Source organism: Aptenodytes patagonicus, chromosome 7 (assembly GCF_965638725.1).
Source record: "Aptenodytes patagonicus chromosome 7, bAptPat1.pri.cur, whole genome shotgun sequence".
NCBI lineage: Eukaryota > Metazoa > Chordata > Aves > Sphenisciformes > Spheniscidae > Aptenodytes > Aptenodytes patagonicus.
In genome coordinates this window covers 41,176,553-41,192,860 of record NC_134955.1, presented here as the reverse complement: position 1 = coordinate 41,192,860, position 16,308 = coordinate 41,176,553, and the positions used below count along the sequence as shown (strand labels likewise).

At 40.8% G+C, this 16,308-nt stretch overlaps 1 protein-coding gene across 13 annotated transcripts in view; it reads left to right on the top strand.

The window, feature by feature from the left end:
• Window positions 1-16,308, top strand: part of LOC143163499 (uncharacterized) — a 259,356-nt gene that overhangs the window by 52,185 nt on the left and 190,863 nt on the right. The window contains exon 3 of one of the 13 annotated variants that reach the window (XR_012995922.1): window positions 4,758-4,816. The exons of the other annotated variants lie outside the window; for them this stretch is intronic. The gene's annotated coding sequence lies outside the window, so the exon portion shown is untranslated. The remainder of the gene's footprint in view (window positions 1-4,757; window positions 4,817-16,308) is intronic. 13 annotated transcript variants of the gene reach the window in all.

Genomic DNA, 16,308 nt, shown 5'->3' with positions numbered 1-16,308 from the left:
CAAAGATGTGAGATAACCTTTTTTAGAGATTGGTATGTGGGAAAGAACGGAGTAAGAGGGATCAGCTGTGACTGAGTTTGATTCGGTTAGAGGTGGAGAAGCTAGGTCTTGGACTTTTTAACAGTGAAACCAGGCCTTTAAAGCCTCATGTTGTTTTTGGCAGACATTCTCCTCCTCCCCATCTTATTTACACTCTCTGTTCACGTCGGCTTCTCTTTGCAGCCTGTTATTTGCAGAGCAGAGCTTCTTTGCACTTCCTTCTGCCAGCCTCCAGCTGATCATGAGCCACAGAACAGTCACCCAGAAACCTGTCACCACTGGAATGGTGCACCAGAACGGGGGATACGGAGTTGGACCGCAAACCCTGTACGACAGGCTGTGGAAGAGGCTGAGTCAGCCCCTTGCTCAAAAGGCCATTATAGCATTCAGTTGCTGATCTACTTGCCATGTGTGATTGCACATTGCTGTTAAAATGGAATATTGGCCCTAATCCTGAAAAGCTTTCAGACATGTATGCATTCAGTGAGATAAAAGACTATAGGGAGATGCCTACATTTCCTATAAGGACATCATATTGGTAAAAAAGGATAGGTGCAGTGATCTCGAAGTATTTTGTAATGCAAAAGTGTGGGCAAGAGCATAAATGCACATACATGTAATTTGCACATATATATATATATAGTACATCTCTGTAACTGAATGACATTACCACAGGGATAATAAGGCCCACAAATTGCATAGTCAACAAATTTAGCTTGCTATTTTTGTGTCTTTCATTTGTGAACTGCCAAGGACTAGATTGCTATATCCTCGAATTTATCTTTGAAAATTATCTACAAATAACTTGCCTGTGAAACTCATTTGGCAGGGTGCCTTACATGATCACCTCTCTATCGATCCACTGAGGATGTGAGTTTGTTCTAGTCTTTAAACTAGCAAGACTAGTTCTTTAGCTCATCCTGTAGCAGTTTGTGCTCTCAACTCTCAAAATTCCTTTAGCACCGGGGACACTGTGCAAAACTCTTAGAAACATAAAAAATTTTATTCTGCATCTGACTGAGAGTGTGACATCAAATTTCATACAATATCATACATTTCACACTGCTTAGTATACAGCAACATGTAAGGAGAAAGATTGGGAACTTGAGACTCCTCGCAGCTCAGTGAGCATGCTAACCATACTGTGCTGCTCTTGCAGTTTTTGCTGTTATTGCCAGTGATAGACTTGCACAACTACAATATCTAAACTTCATAAATATAAATGAATTACATGTACGCATGTCTGTCTACTATGCATGTATGTATATATTTTTATGTATACGTATGTAGATTTACTGGCGACAATGTTTTTATTTTACCAGATTATCAGTTCTTTCCTTCAGCTAATCCAAAGCATAAATGCTAATGCTATCTTGCACAGTCTGTCTCTCTCTGTCTCTCTGTTCAAAATATTTCAGCGAAAAAGAGGGAATTTCCAAGGTGGAAATTTCCATGAAAAATCCTCTTTTTTAGTTGATAAGTTAGATGAATCTTAATTTTTGGTTGGAGTAAGGCAGCATTTCCTGGTGAAGAGGGACCAAAGAGGTTTTTACCTCATTAACGCCTTAATACCAGCTGATGCAGTATGTACATTACAGGCCACATTTTCTTTTTTGCAGTCCTGTGATTATACAGCTGGTACACTACGGGCTGCCTGCCTTCCCACGCTGAGTCCAGTTTGTCCATCTTGTTAGCAGTTATGTACACCTCATTGCTTGTTGTCTGGGGAATTTAACAAATCTGTCTCTGAGATAGTAGGTGCTCCTGGTGGTCAGGGGTTAGTTATTGCAAATATGCCAGGGTTCATTGCCTAGGGAATATGCAGGGAAGTTCTGAGTCAAATCTTTTTTTTTTTCCTTTCCACGTGAACCCTTCAACGCTTTATCAAAACCTCCAGCTCCTTATATTTTATCATTTCCTCAAAGACAGCCAACCTTTTTTTCCTGCTGACTGATCTTGAATGAGCATGGCTGTTGGGCAGCAAAAGAACTGCTCTGGCAAGTCACTGAGTGGGTCTTTGTGCAGGTCATTAGTAGGCTGGGTACCTCCTGAGGAGCTGGAAACCTATCAGCCTGCCAACGGCACTGTTGGTTCAGATAAGCAGGTACCATGATTTTTCCTAGCTTTCTGTCAAGTGGAGGTTTAACAATGTTTCCTGAAGACAACAATGCTTTGAGAACACTAAAAGCAAGATTACATGATGCTTGTGTGAATTGAATTCTTTCCCATCAGCCAGCAGTGTGGCCCATGATGCTGAGGATGAACTAGAGCCTAGTGCCCTGCCTCACCTTGTCTGCATCTTTGGTGCTTTAACCAAATTGGTCTTGCACCCCCTCCTCTATCAAGAACTATATTCCCTGAAGTAAGGCTGGGCCTGGGGCACTCTCCGTAGCAGAAGGGCTATAATGGGGGGAAGTTACATTGGACACTACAAGCCTCTGCTTCTGCTTTGTCCTGACTCAGTCACGTCTGCTCTGTTTGCATATGAGCGTGTAGTACTCAAAACCAGGTTCGCTGGCAGGAACCCACATCTTCTGAACTCACAAACTACAAAGAAGCCTGAGGTGACAGAATCAGCAAAGACTGCATGTTGAAGATATATCATGTGGTACATCAAAACATGCTCCAGTCCACACTGAAACTGGCCTTACTGTGTTACCCTTATCCCCAAGCAACTGCCTAGCATTCAAGCTGTAACTCTCCTCCTTGTTCCAGGCCCGTATGTCTTTGCTGATCCATTACAAAACCGTAGTCACAAGGTGATTTATTGTTGCTGGTATATAATCCTAATCTTAGCTACTCAGTTTTGGGCTTTAAAAGAAAAAAATCCTCTAGGTCTTTTTTTTTTTTCCCCCTTAAACAAATATTATCATTGGTATTAAATAAAATTTAGATTGAAAATTAAAATACACATCGCTTGATAAAAATTACAAGCAGCTTTTCTAATTCAGAAATTGCTTTATTGTAGTAAGCATCCCTTTTCCTCTAATATAGAAAAGATATACGCAAAGCTATCTTCCTTAGAAAGATGTTGGCTGCGAACAAGCAATGTTGGATAATAAGAACATCTTACCATCAAAGACAAAGGAAACTTTTTGACAACACACACTGGTATTTTTCATCTGTATGTGTTTTATAGCTTAGCGTATGTTGGCTTCACATGTGTAAAACTAAAAATCCTGCATTTTCTTAGACCAGAACACGAAAATATATTCATAAAATTACAACATAGCTAAAAATAAATAAAAAAACGTAAAATGGAATTGGTTTAATCAGAAATGGAGGGAAAATCCCCAGGAACTTTAGAATTACATATTATGCATCCATTTTTATAAGTGTAGTCTTAGCATTTAAAGTCTCACAAAGAGGTTTCGCAGGATAACTTGGATTAAAAATCCCCCAACTCTCACGTTCAGCTCTAAAATACGTTTCGCAAGGGGAGCGGTCCTTGCTCCACGCTCGCTCCCCGCGGCGCGCGGGGCCGTGCCCACCCGCGCGGGGCGCAGCCCGCAGTCTCCCCGGCGGCCACGAGATGGCGCTGTGACCCCTCGTACCGCGCCCAGCCGCGCTCCCGCCGCACCGGCCCCGGCCCCGGGCCCGGGCCCGGCCCCGGCCCCGGCCCGGCAAGGGCTCGCTGCACCCCTCCCTCCGGCACTTCCAAAATTCAGGCACCGAGGAGCGGAAACAAGATTAAAACCCGTAGTTTTCTTTTGTTGGATGAATAATATTTTGCCGCTGTTCAGCTGAGGCAAAATACGAACCGTGCCAACAGGTATTTGGTGTAGGTGGAGGGAGGATGCAGGGAAACAAACCCGCCGGTTTTAGCTCTGTGACCCGCCGCCGGCCGCCCCCCGGCGGTGCCGAGCGCCGCCGCCGCCGGGCGCCGCGGGGCAGGAGCGCTCCGGTGCCCCCCCTAAGAGCACTGCGTTCCCAGCGAGAGGAGCGAGCGGCAATACCGTCAGCAGGGTCTGCAGGTGCGTACACCTTTTCTTCTGGACCCCAAGTAGCAAAGCACTCCTCCAGAATTCAGTCAGCTTCACATCTGCCTTGTGATCCCTTTTGGGACAACGGCAAAACCTGAAGCCTTTCGATCTCACAGGTCTAACTTCAACCATGCTAAAATTTAAGTGCCGAAACTGATGTCAGAGGACGCCTGTGTGAGTGAGTATGGCAATGAGTGGAATAAGTTCTCATCAGCCTCCTCGTCAGGCCTGATGATTCATCCCGGTGCAACAGCAAACTTGTGATTTGTCTTTGAATGAGTGCTTTGCCATACCGCGGTCTATGAACGCATGGAGATAAATCCTCAGTGAAAACAGTTTGGTAATCATCAATAGGGATGAAGGTGCTGAGTTCAGTTCCTAAAGTAGCATTCCTGTATCGGGAAATTTAACCTTCAAGCATCATTTCCTCACCTCGTGCTCTTGCATTGATTCTGCATTTTGTCTGCCTTGTCTGTTGCAGCATATAGATACTGCTCAGGGTAGAGGCTGGCTGCTAATTAATATATCTGCACAATATTTACACAATGCCTGGCACACTTGCTGCTTTTACATTATAAAATATTCAGTAATAGTGATAAGTAAGATCAATGGGCAAAACTAAATTAAAATCATTAGTTTTATGCATTTGTCTTAGCGGTGGCTGTTGACTAATTGTGTTGTTTGAATGTGAAACTTGTGGAACACGAATTTAGTAATTTCACTTGGCACTTTCAGCTCTGTTTTAAATGGACTGTGTCTACAAGCAAGCTGTTTACCCGTGCTCTGGAAACAGGGTGAGTGCTTATATAATGTTTCAGTATCTGAATTCAGAGGGAGAAATGTCTCAATGAGGGGTTAACATACTGGTGTAAATGAAAGTCATATCAAGGATAAATGTAGGGAAAAGTGATTGTTATTATGAAAACCCCTTCCATGCCCTCATATTTCCAGATCTTGGATTCTTTAGAAGACGTGACTTTCCAAAATGAGATTAAGTTAGTTGTCTGTGGAGCTGCTTGGAAAATAAAAACACTGCTTTTTATCATATGAGCCTTTTCAGTGGATTAAGTGAAATATGGCTGAGACATTTTGTTCTTTTCTAGTTAAGCAGGCTGTATGAGTTTTGAGAAATAATGCTTGAAAAAAGGCATTTCACTCACAAGTATTATCTCTGATGTTGGTTTTCGCAGGGGCTCTAGAGGTATTTGAATTATGAATTATCCACCCAGCTAATTCATTTCCTTTAGGGCCAAATCATTTATTCTGAATAAACATTCTTGTCCTGGATGTATATGTGTATGTCTATTCCTACATATCCACACACATCATTTTTATAATCTAACTAGTAGAAGAGGGTAAAGAACTTATGCAAACCTGTGCGAGTGGGAGGCATCGATTATTAGATGAAGCGGTTGAGTCCAGAGTACAAGTAATTGTGTAGAAACATCCATTTTTATACAAGTTGGATGATACACTGAGCCTGGCTGGTGAAAAACATTTTAAAGTCATTTATTTTCTCTTTTTAAATGATAAACATTTATTTCAAGGCTCTGCTTATAGTGGAAGGTCTGTTCTGCCCTGGGTCCACCACTGATGAGGAGACTGTTAGTTGTTGAGCTGGCAGCTGAGTAGAGGAGACTCGGTAGGACTGGATTTGTTTCACAGATTTACAAAATTCTGATTTTTGAATGTGCTTTTTTTATGAGTGCATGTGCATGACAGAAAGTGTTTGGAAGTAGGGGAAGATTTTGGAGGGAAGACCTTAACAGAACCATGCCACCACAGGAAAAGGCATTTTTGTTTCCTTATTATAAAAATATCTGTAATTGCTGGAACAAGATTTCCTGAATTCAGCAGTCACAAATTCCAAAGACTGGAGCTGAGTCTAGATCTGTGCCCTGACTTGTGGGACAGAGACAAAATGATTCCTTGAATTTTCCCTGAGCCACGGAGAGGGGTAAAGTTGACAGGTGGTAATTCGCAGGGGTGGCAAGAAGCCTGCTCTCTGCTGCCCCAGAGGTGGGCTTATCAACAATAATCAGATCCCCATCAGGCTTGTGAAGAAGCTGTACCCATCTGCCGAATTGAAGTTAGGATGTTTATATGAAAAGGCAGCTTTCTGTTCAGATCCCATATGTGTTCAGTCTCAGTCATCGCTGATCAGACTCTCATTTTCTCTTTGTTTCCCCCTAAGCTTCTATTGGGAGCCCTGGGGCAATGCCAGTGAACTGGGCACCTAATCTGGGGTGTGTGCACCAGTGTAGTTACCTCTCCTGCCTTGGGCCCTGCAGCAGGAGCAGGAGCTGCGGCTGGAGAGCCTCTCCCTGCACCTCTTTTGATGTTGCAGTAGGATCAGAGCCAGTCTCCATCTGCCTTTACCACAAGCAGCCTTCAGCCTTCTTTGCAAGAGCAGGTAACAAACTACCCTGCCCCCCACTCCACCCAGATCGCTCCCCTGTGTGCCACCTGGCTCGCTTTTACGCCTTTGCCACAAGAAGCCAGGCTACGTCTGCAAGGGGAGAGAGTGGAGTGGGGCCAGGCCACCTACTGGTGCCCTCAACCAAAACCTGTGCTGGGGCTGCTGCCCCAGAAGCAAATGGTGCAAGGTTACACCTACTGCTGGGAAGGATCTTCCCTCTCTGGGGCGAAGGAGCAGATGAACTGGAAGCATTTCATTTCATGCATCTGTACCACTATTGGAGCATGCTTGTTGCATGCTAGCACTGGAAGTCTTAAACAAAACCAAAAGAAGTTTAATCATAAGCCTGGTCACCTATTGAGAAACTTAATCTGCTGTTAATATTACTTCAGTCCTCAATAGTGAAGATCAAGCCTTTGTGTTATAACTGAAATTTTACTTATTTAAAATCATTAGTTTTCTTAGACTTGATATAAAAATCATTGCCTCAAAAAAGAAGCCTTTACTGGGTTTCTGACTTCTAATTTTAAGTAGCACTTCGATATCTGACAAGGGGAGCACTTGATGTTAATTATTTTTTGATGTGAGCATAATCATGTACAAAATTTGCTTTCATGCACAAACAGTCTTCTATGTGAGTTTATGTTTTTGAAATGTGAACCTGAGCAGGGAACAAAATAAACCTTTACAATCTTCAGAGTTATTATAATCTGATTGTCACAGAACAAAATACCTTGTCATTTCCCACTAAGTGGCTCTTCCATATAACTGTTGCTTTGCATCATTTACTCTGTTATACTTCATTGATTATATTACTTCAAAATTGTTATTTATCTGGCCTAACAGTCGTTCCAAAAAGAAAAGGTAAATATTATGGGCTAATCTCTATTTTAGATTCTTAAAAACAAAGTTCTCAGAGTTGCAAGGCTGAACTCAAACATTTGTGACACTGGTGACCCCTGGAACAAAATAGAACCAGGTTCTGGGTCAAGCAAGAGGAATAAAGTTAGACTAAAGGAAGAGTTTTTATCCTTACTAAGCTGCCACTTAAAACATCCAGATCTGGAGGAAATTTAATGAACTGAATTTACTCCCTCAGCTGGAATAGTTTTGGCACACATATCTGAAGAGCTATTTAGCTACAAGGGAGGTAACCAATGGTTTGAGATTATGCACATCTGTCAGCTAAATCAAAGATCCAAAGGCTAAACCCAGTATTCGGAGGCAACATGTGGATCCATGAGTTTTATGGAAGACACTGTCTAGACACTGATAAGCAGTTTTCTTACATACAAATGCTTTAAAACTCATTTTAGTAATAGCTTTCAGAAAATTACTGTTAGGAAGATGGAAGAAATGTTTTATGCCAGTGACCTCAAAATTGTAGTCCAGGGATCTAGTTGTGTTTTCAAGTCATTTATGCCATGAAAGTAATGAGTATCTCTTTTGAGATAAAAAGACACATTATATAGGAAAAAGACACTTTTCCTTATAAGAAAAGAAAGTAATTGATTTGCAAAAACTGTAGACATGCTATTCTTTAGTAAATACAATGCAGGTCATAATGCTTAGTTTTATTGCATTGTTACTCTTTGTCTATTTTCTGACTTCAAATGTATTAACAGGATGAGTAAGACTGGAGAAGCAAGAACTATCTACACGTGTGTGTATGTGCCATTCAGCCAGCACGTGCATCTTTTTTTTTTTAAGTACTTGCTTTTAATTTCAAAATATGAAATACTACAGAGAAATTATAAGTCTACAAGTCATCTACAGCTATTGCAATTCTGGTTAATACATTCCCAAACAATTTTTTCTGGCACAGATGGTAACATCATAACTTCAGATCTCCTTCCCATCCATTGCTGGCTGTTTCTGGGTGTGGGAAGAGGTGATGATTAGCTAAGACAAAACTAGCTGTTCACAACATCTTGTTGAAACTTTGTTTTTATTGATGATAAAAATGGCTTTGGAATAAACTGAAGATTTTCATGGGAAAATGTCTATTTCTGTCAAGGTTTTCTTTTTTTTTTTTTTAAAGTCAGCTGTACATGTAATTATATAATTGATGTTTCCAGTGCTATAGATTTCTTTTGTTTTCATGCTTATACACATTAAGGATATGAGAATGTCATAAATGTAAGACAGCAGACGTTACCCGGAGAATTTGTAAACAGCAACATTCTTTGAGAGCACAGAGCGTCTACATTTGTGCAGTTCTTAGATATTATTGTGTCATTTCAGCCTTTCCATACAGTTCTTTATTTTTCTGTGACACTTCCGATGGATTTTGAGTGCACAGGAAGCACATTTGTATCATCCTCCACTCTGTTACTAAAAGGACCTTTGTGTTTCAGTCCATTTACAATGTATTCCTTGCCTTAATCACTAAGCTTAGTTTAGGAAAGAACACATGAAAATTGGATGTTTCCCATTGTCCTGATTTCAGCTGGGATAGAGTTAATTTTCTTCCTAGTAGCTGGTGTAGTGCTGTCTTTTGGATTTAGGATGAGAATAATGTTGATAACACACTGATGTTTTAGTTGTTGCTAAGCAGTGTTTATACTAAGCCAAGGACTTTTCAGCTTCCCATGCTCTGCCAGCGAGGAGGTGCACAAGAAGCTGGGAGGGGGCACAGCCAGGACAGCTGACCCAAACTGGCCAAAGGGGTATTCCACACCATATGATGTCATGCTCAGTATATAAGCTGGGGAGAGTTGGCAGGGGGAGCAGCGATCGCTGCTTGGGGATGAGTTGGGCATTGGTCAGCAGGTGGTGAGCAATTGTATTGTGCGTCACTTGTTTTGTCCATTCTTTTATCATTATTATTATTTTCTCTTCCTTTGCTTTCCTGTTAAACTGTCTTTATCTCAACCCACAGGTTTTACTTTTTTTCCCCAATTCTCTCCCCTATCCCACTGGGTGGGGGGAGGGTGACCAAGTGTCTGTGTGGTACTTAGTTGCCAACTGGGGTTGAACCACAACACCACGCTCCTCAAATTAGTTGGAGTTAAGCAGAGTTTTGCTACTTCTGCTTTTTACTTTTGTTTGGAATTGGATAAAGATCATTTATGGCAGAAAAGGTACAAACATATAGGAAGACCAAAAGGGATTACAAATGGAATAAATCAGAAGGCCAAACGTTGGAACTGATGTCAGAGCTCACATGTTGTGATAACTTCTAATTCAGCTGATCCCTCTTGCTCAAGGTATTTGCTCTTAATTTGTCAAATCGTGTCAGCCCTTCAAGTGACTTTGCAGCATTCTTCCCTGCCACCTTGCCTAATAAATTAATTGGTGGCTGTTAATGTTAGTGTGTCTTGTAAGGTAAACATATCCTCTATGTTCCCATTGATCTCATGTTGAAAGGAGAAAGGAGAATAGTTCTGGAAGGCTTTGGATCTCAGAACATCAAGAATATCACCCAATACCTTTCCAAATGCTTTTGCAGTAGTGTGAAAATGTCCAAAAAGTCAAGTTCTTCTTTACAACTAATGGATATGGGAAGATTTGAAAGTTAAAGCAACTCACTTGCATGATGAAGTTAAAGCATGCTCACTTTCAATTTTTGTGTAAATTCAGTAGCCTAAACCTCTGGCCATTCAACTCTGCATTTGACTGCCCTTAACATCTGACAGAGTTAGAGGACTGTACATTCAGTGCATCTAATTCAGGATGCTTAAGCCTCTATTTTCCAAGGTTTTTGTGAACTCTTTTTGCATAAAAATATCAAACTCCAAAAAGCTTGCTGTGATCAATATTTCCATAAAGACTGAAGAGTCATAGGAGTATAACAGTGATTTTCCACATCAGCTAACCATTTCAATGTTTTATGGTGTTCTCCATAGATGTTTTTCCCTTTACCACTTTACATGTGTTTTTCTGTTTTGATTCACTTAGCGGCCTAAGTTACTGTCCTTGCTAGCCTCCTCATCTGATGCCTCCTTGAGTTCTTCTATCTGGTGACTTTCTGTGCAATTCCTTTCCCAGTCTGTTCTGGCAGTGGGAACATGACCAACTGCCATTTACTCTCACAGGGTAGTTGCTTGTTTAATTGTCAGATGTTCTGTGTGCTCATGTGAGAGCCGTGGCAGGTGGGATTTGGTGGGGCAATGAGAGAGTGACATGGAATCCCTAACTGTCCTGGTGGCAAAGACCCTGTTATCTGAGTAGCATCTTCTGCTTCCAAATCCATGGGATACGTGTCGATAGGATTTCTCTGTTTGCAGCTCTGGGAATTCTGATGACTCTTTTTAGGCTTTAGAGCTGGACTAATCCAGATGTGGACATACCAGCCTCTCAAATTTTCACCAATATGCAATCCACTTTTGCTGGTTCTGTGCTAGATTTGTTAGCTGTCTGGCTTTGATTTAGGCAGTTCAAGTTTCAGGGCATTTTCATGCATGTGGCTTAAAGTGCAGCAGGGCTTTTTCACAAGCAAGAGTCTTCTCAAGCTTTGTATATCAAAGCAGCTCTTGGGCTTTTTTGGACCACAGTGATAAGATCCATAAGATACCTCTCACTGCAGACATGAAAGAAACATGGCTGCCCCTGCAGCATGCTGAGGGTGGGAGTGTTGCTAGGCATGTGGGGGTCCTGACACTGTGCAAGAAACAATGCTACAGACAAACTATATAGTTATATTCTGAAAAATAGTGATATGAATGTGATGGAATCATTAGTCTTTAGAACGCTTTGTTCTGAAAACTAAACTTAGGGCTCCTTTAGGATGTAGGACTCCTAAATCTGCAGCATGTTTGCCTGGTAACAAATTCTCTGTACCTTCTTTATTCTGTTGTTTATTGGATACTCTCATTTGCAATAGCTTGCAAATATACTTCAAGTATAATTTGGAAGGGCAACAAAAATTACTTATGTGGCTAATATCCATACTGAGCTGGTAATATTTTGACAAACAATTGAATTTTTTTTGCCTCAAATTACTATTTGTTGAAATCAGAACTTAATATCCAGTTTTGATGAATTTCACAACATAAGGAATTTTTTGAAAAAAGTTTTAGTCAAAATACCTGCCATTTTTTAATTGAGGAAATTTTAGGGTTTTTAATTCAAAACACTTCTTTTTTTGGTGAATTTAGAATAAATAAAAGTTTAAAAGAAAAAATATATCTAACTAAAATGCAACAATTTTACCTAGAGAATTCTTTTTATGTGGATAGATAATCGGCTCATGCAAACACTGAGACTTTTATTGTCATTCTATTCATGACAGTCACATTTTTTTAGAATCCCTCAAATGTTCACAGAGCTTCTATCTCTGCTACTTATCTCTACAAACACCATTTCACTGTAATGTACACAGACTGATATGTCAGCCCTCCTGCTCATAACAAACAAGGTTCACTGACATATACGTTTGAAATGGTGGTCCTATTAACGTACCTCTCTGCTACAGTAGAATGGTAGTGTGGAAGTATTGCTGAAAAATATTTCACATAGACAGGACGTGGGAGTAAGAGTTATTCAAATAATATGCAGCTTCAGCTCTTGGTCACTTCAGTGTAACTACTAGTTGAGTGTTAATTAACGAAGTTTGCTCTGGTAACTTGGGAGAAATGCATCTATACTGATGGACAAACCGAACCGTGAGCAAATCTGGAACACCTTGGAGCTGGCAGAAGTAGCAGTATTCAGTCACTACCAACATCAACCAGTTTCAAACTGATTATCTCGAACAAAAAAAGTTCTGAGCTCATTACTAACCTTTTGGGCCATCTTGCCTGCTGTCTGAAGGTTTCAGACTGAAGAACAGTTCGGCCTAAGAGCAGTGTCCTTCATTGCCTCTGCTTGATTTATCGGCTGCCTTTGAAACTGTCAGCCAAAGCGATGGCCTTGAGCACCTTGCAGGACTCTTGGGCTTGCTCAGGACTCGAGTCCTCTATGTTTACTTTTTGTGAGTGGCACTGGCTGTTCTTAAGAGTCCTCTGACCTTGTTTAGCATGATTTTTCTCTAAGTCCTCTGGAAAGTTTCTAGATTTTCAGATGTGGTATTTGCTACATTTTCAGTGAACTGGTACTGATAAACAAAGGATATACAACTGTACTCCTTTCTGCTTGCTTGAGACTCTCTGTCTTACATCCAAATGCTTGTCCTCTTCATTTCACCATTTTCCTAAACAGATTTTATGTTAATTTGCTCTCCCATTTTTCCTTATGAAGAGCTTTTGAGGAAAACTTCAGTGTTTTTAGTTTACGTGATTAAAATTCTCAAGCTGCTTTTCAGTCAGCTGTTAGTTCTGCAACAAGCTTTAATAAGAAAATAAAAGATGTTTTCTAGCAACTCAGAATGTCACGCAGGAAAAGTAGATATGAACCTGTGATCGGCATCAGGCCTGAGCTTCCAGTGAGCGATGTGGGAGCTGCTGCTGTTACACATATTGTGCTGCTGCAGAAGTGGGAGGAGATGAAACTTCTGCCATTTCTATGGCATCACTCAGCAAGGTGTAAATGAAGTATGAAATAAAAACTCTCAGCCCACTCAGTGCACAGACAGAAAAAAAGATAGTGCTTTATACCTGCTGCTGTGATACGCTATTTGCTGTAATATTAACCTTACACAGTGCCAGAATGCTCCCTAAGTTTTACAGTCTCAGGTCAAAAGAGAAATGATTTCTTGTTAGGTCTCCTCCTTTTTCTCTCTTTCTACCAACATGCTACTGCATGTCAAAGCTGGTGATGCAGAGCAGAGCAGGAGCGAGGTGAAAAGACTGACAAGAGAATCCTGTTCTGAGAGAAAGAAATTGTCTAAGTGAGTCAGTAGGCACAGTTTGCAATGAACTTCAGGGTAAAAATGATGAAACACTGAACACTGGATGCAGCTTCAGATTCAGAAACATTTGTTGTCTTCATTTTATTGAGTTGGAGCTCATCTGGGTGATTTGGAGGGAAGGAGCCATAGGTGGTAATGTATCTATGCTATGTTTAAATTCATTAGCACCAGGGAGTCTGTTTGTGTTGCTAGGTAGCTTATTTGGTGTGGTAGCAGTCTTTGGATGGAAATGCTTTTCAGCCCCAGATTTGCCCCTAGGTCTTGCCCTCATAGTTTAACAAATTGCTACCTAGATCCTTGTGGGATCCCACTTATTATTTTTAAGCCATAAACAAGTCTCCTGGCAGCCTCCTTTTTATTTGGCTGGAAATGTTCAGTTGTTGAAGCCTCTGAGCTAGATCCTAAGCTGGTGTAAATAATGTAGCTTCACTGATGTCAATAAAATCAGGCCAGTTTATACCAGCTGAAACTCTGTCCCTTCAGACGCAAGTCAGCTCCTAATCTCCATGCCATTCACACAGAGGCATATATTTCCCTCTGTTTTTCTAATCCTTGTGTGTCCTTTGTAGAACTACGTGATTTGTGCTGCAATCAGTGCTGAGAAATAGGATGAAGTGAGATGGATGCTGGTTTAAAATGCCGGACACCTGGCCCCCTGCCTTGTTCTGCCCGAGACCTTTGTGTGGCTGTGCAATTATTTCTCTCTTTGTGCTCACACTGTTCCCCTTTTATTTTCCAGTCTTACAGAAGTGTGGGGATTAAGCCAGTAAATATTGAGATACTGCAGTAACAGGAGCTGCAGTATAGATTGGTAGGTAACATCTCAAAAAAGCCTGACGACGGTCAGAGAGGGGCATCCAGTAACACCACTGTGAACTAGCACGAACTGAAAAATGCAGCTAACTGGGCAGCAGCAACCTGCAAACTGCTCGGCTACTGGACTGCTGTTTAAAGGAAGGGTCATGTGTGGTTTGGCTTCTGTGCACAGTGGAGTCCCCTCTGGTTACACTGACTACAAAGCGGGCATGGATTCATACCGTGATCTTTCTGCAAGGCTGCGCAGGAGGAAAGGGAATGTGCAGCACACGTGTATTCAGGGTGATTCAGCCTATAGATCTGAGAGCTCTGGAAAGGCAGGATAAATTCTGGCAGGAGGGGTTTATATAAATGCCATTCTGATTAAAGCAGGGAGCATAAATGTAAGAAATTACAACCTGCTCCATCCTGCAACACTTGCCAGTGATAACATGTCCATAGGGAAGGCTTTGTGATAAGAAATCAAAACAGCAAGATTCAAAGAAAATCAGACACCTTTGTAAAGGCACGAAGGAAATTGGGTCATTAAAACATGCTCCAGGCTTTTTAGGGCCATGGGGAAGGCCAGAATAGCGTTCATGTAATATTTGTATTAAGTCTTAAGAAGGCAAATAATCCCTTTGGTGCATAGAAGTGAATGTCACCCACCTTGAAAAAAGCTGCAACGCAATCACGTGAACACAGATTTGGAGGGCCGTTTGAAAATACGGCAGCAGAGGTCTTGGACTGGTTGGTGGAGCTATACATGTTCCATAAAGCAATTTACTACTTCATTTGTTGGACGACTGTTGCAGAGAGAATTTTCTCTATTTCTGCCCTTTAATAAATTCTAAGTAAAAGAAAGCTTCCGTATTGTTACAAATTGAGAGGGTAGTGGAAACGAGACTTGCACTGCTGCAAATGAAAGTCAGATAGAGGAGCAGTGCATTAGATGGGTTAATAAAATCTCAGCCTAATCCGATAATAGGTACCACACTATAAATTGCTTTCCTCTAGAATAAAAATGTCTGTGAAAGCATGTTTTAAATATACCTCATACAGGATCAACATAGGGCAGGACTTAGATTTATCGTGTCTGTATCTGTTTGGTCATAAAGGTATTGCACTGTAATATGTAAGTTCTGGTCAGATGCACATTTTGAAAAGAACGCTACATTGCTCTTCTAAGCAAGTTCTAAAACTATAAATCATTTGCATAAAGATGGGTCCTTGATGATCTAACTCTTTATTTATAGATTGTAAATGTATGCTTACAAAACCAAGAGATATACATTCACTCACTTAATTTATAGCTGACTGCATTATTTCAGAACTGTCTTCGAAATTATTACAGACACATTTAATTCAAAGTGATAATTTCAGTTTCTAATGAAAAACTGCATTCTGATCTTATTCTAGGGAAAAGAATGGATAACAAACAGAAGCTGTTGGAAACCTTTTTAAAAACTGAATTTTGTAATCTTTATTGTTGTTTTTATTGCATTTATTTATGTATTTTTTGTTTTCAAAAGAAATAAAACAGGTGGTAAAAAACAAACCAAACAACAGAAGATTCTGGATCATTTAAGCGAGTGAATTACCAGGTAGCAAATGCAGTTTAATGTAGAAAAATGTTAAACAATTCATCTGGGAGGAAGGAATCAGTCTAAGGAATATGTACTAAATATGCAGTCATCCAGCATACTGATTAGGAAAGAGATGGAATAGTTATAGAGAAATGACTGCAAACATGAATTCCAGTGCACTGTAGCATTAAAAATTCCGAACAATACATTAAGGAAGGGAAGGCAGCATAGCCATCATAGAATCTGGATTGAAATTTCATTTAAAACAGGATTTTTTCCTCAGTGGTTGAAAAGCAAAATAATTACTCAAAGCATTTTTCATATCAGTGAAATATTTCCTTTAACTTTTGCAAGGAAATGCCTGCTTCTGGAGAGTCTGCCCTCTTGAAAGGTACTGCTCTAGTTAGAAAACAAATACCAAACCAGAAATTCCAAGCTATACAGATGCACACATCTGTGCACCCACACCCGTGGGTATTGATGCTATCTTAGGCTTATGCTCCTATGAAACTGAAATGTAATGCAGAGTACTGCATTTAGTGATTAACTGCCTTACATCTAAATTAACTACCAGAATGGTCAAGAAATAATTTCTGGTTTTTCTCAGCCTGCTTCTCTGCCCAGCAGCTGCACCGCCGAGATCACAGGTAGCCAGGAAGGCAGACTGGGTGGCAGGGGGTGCCAAGTTAAGCTCTC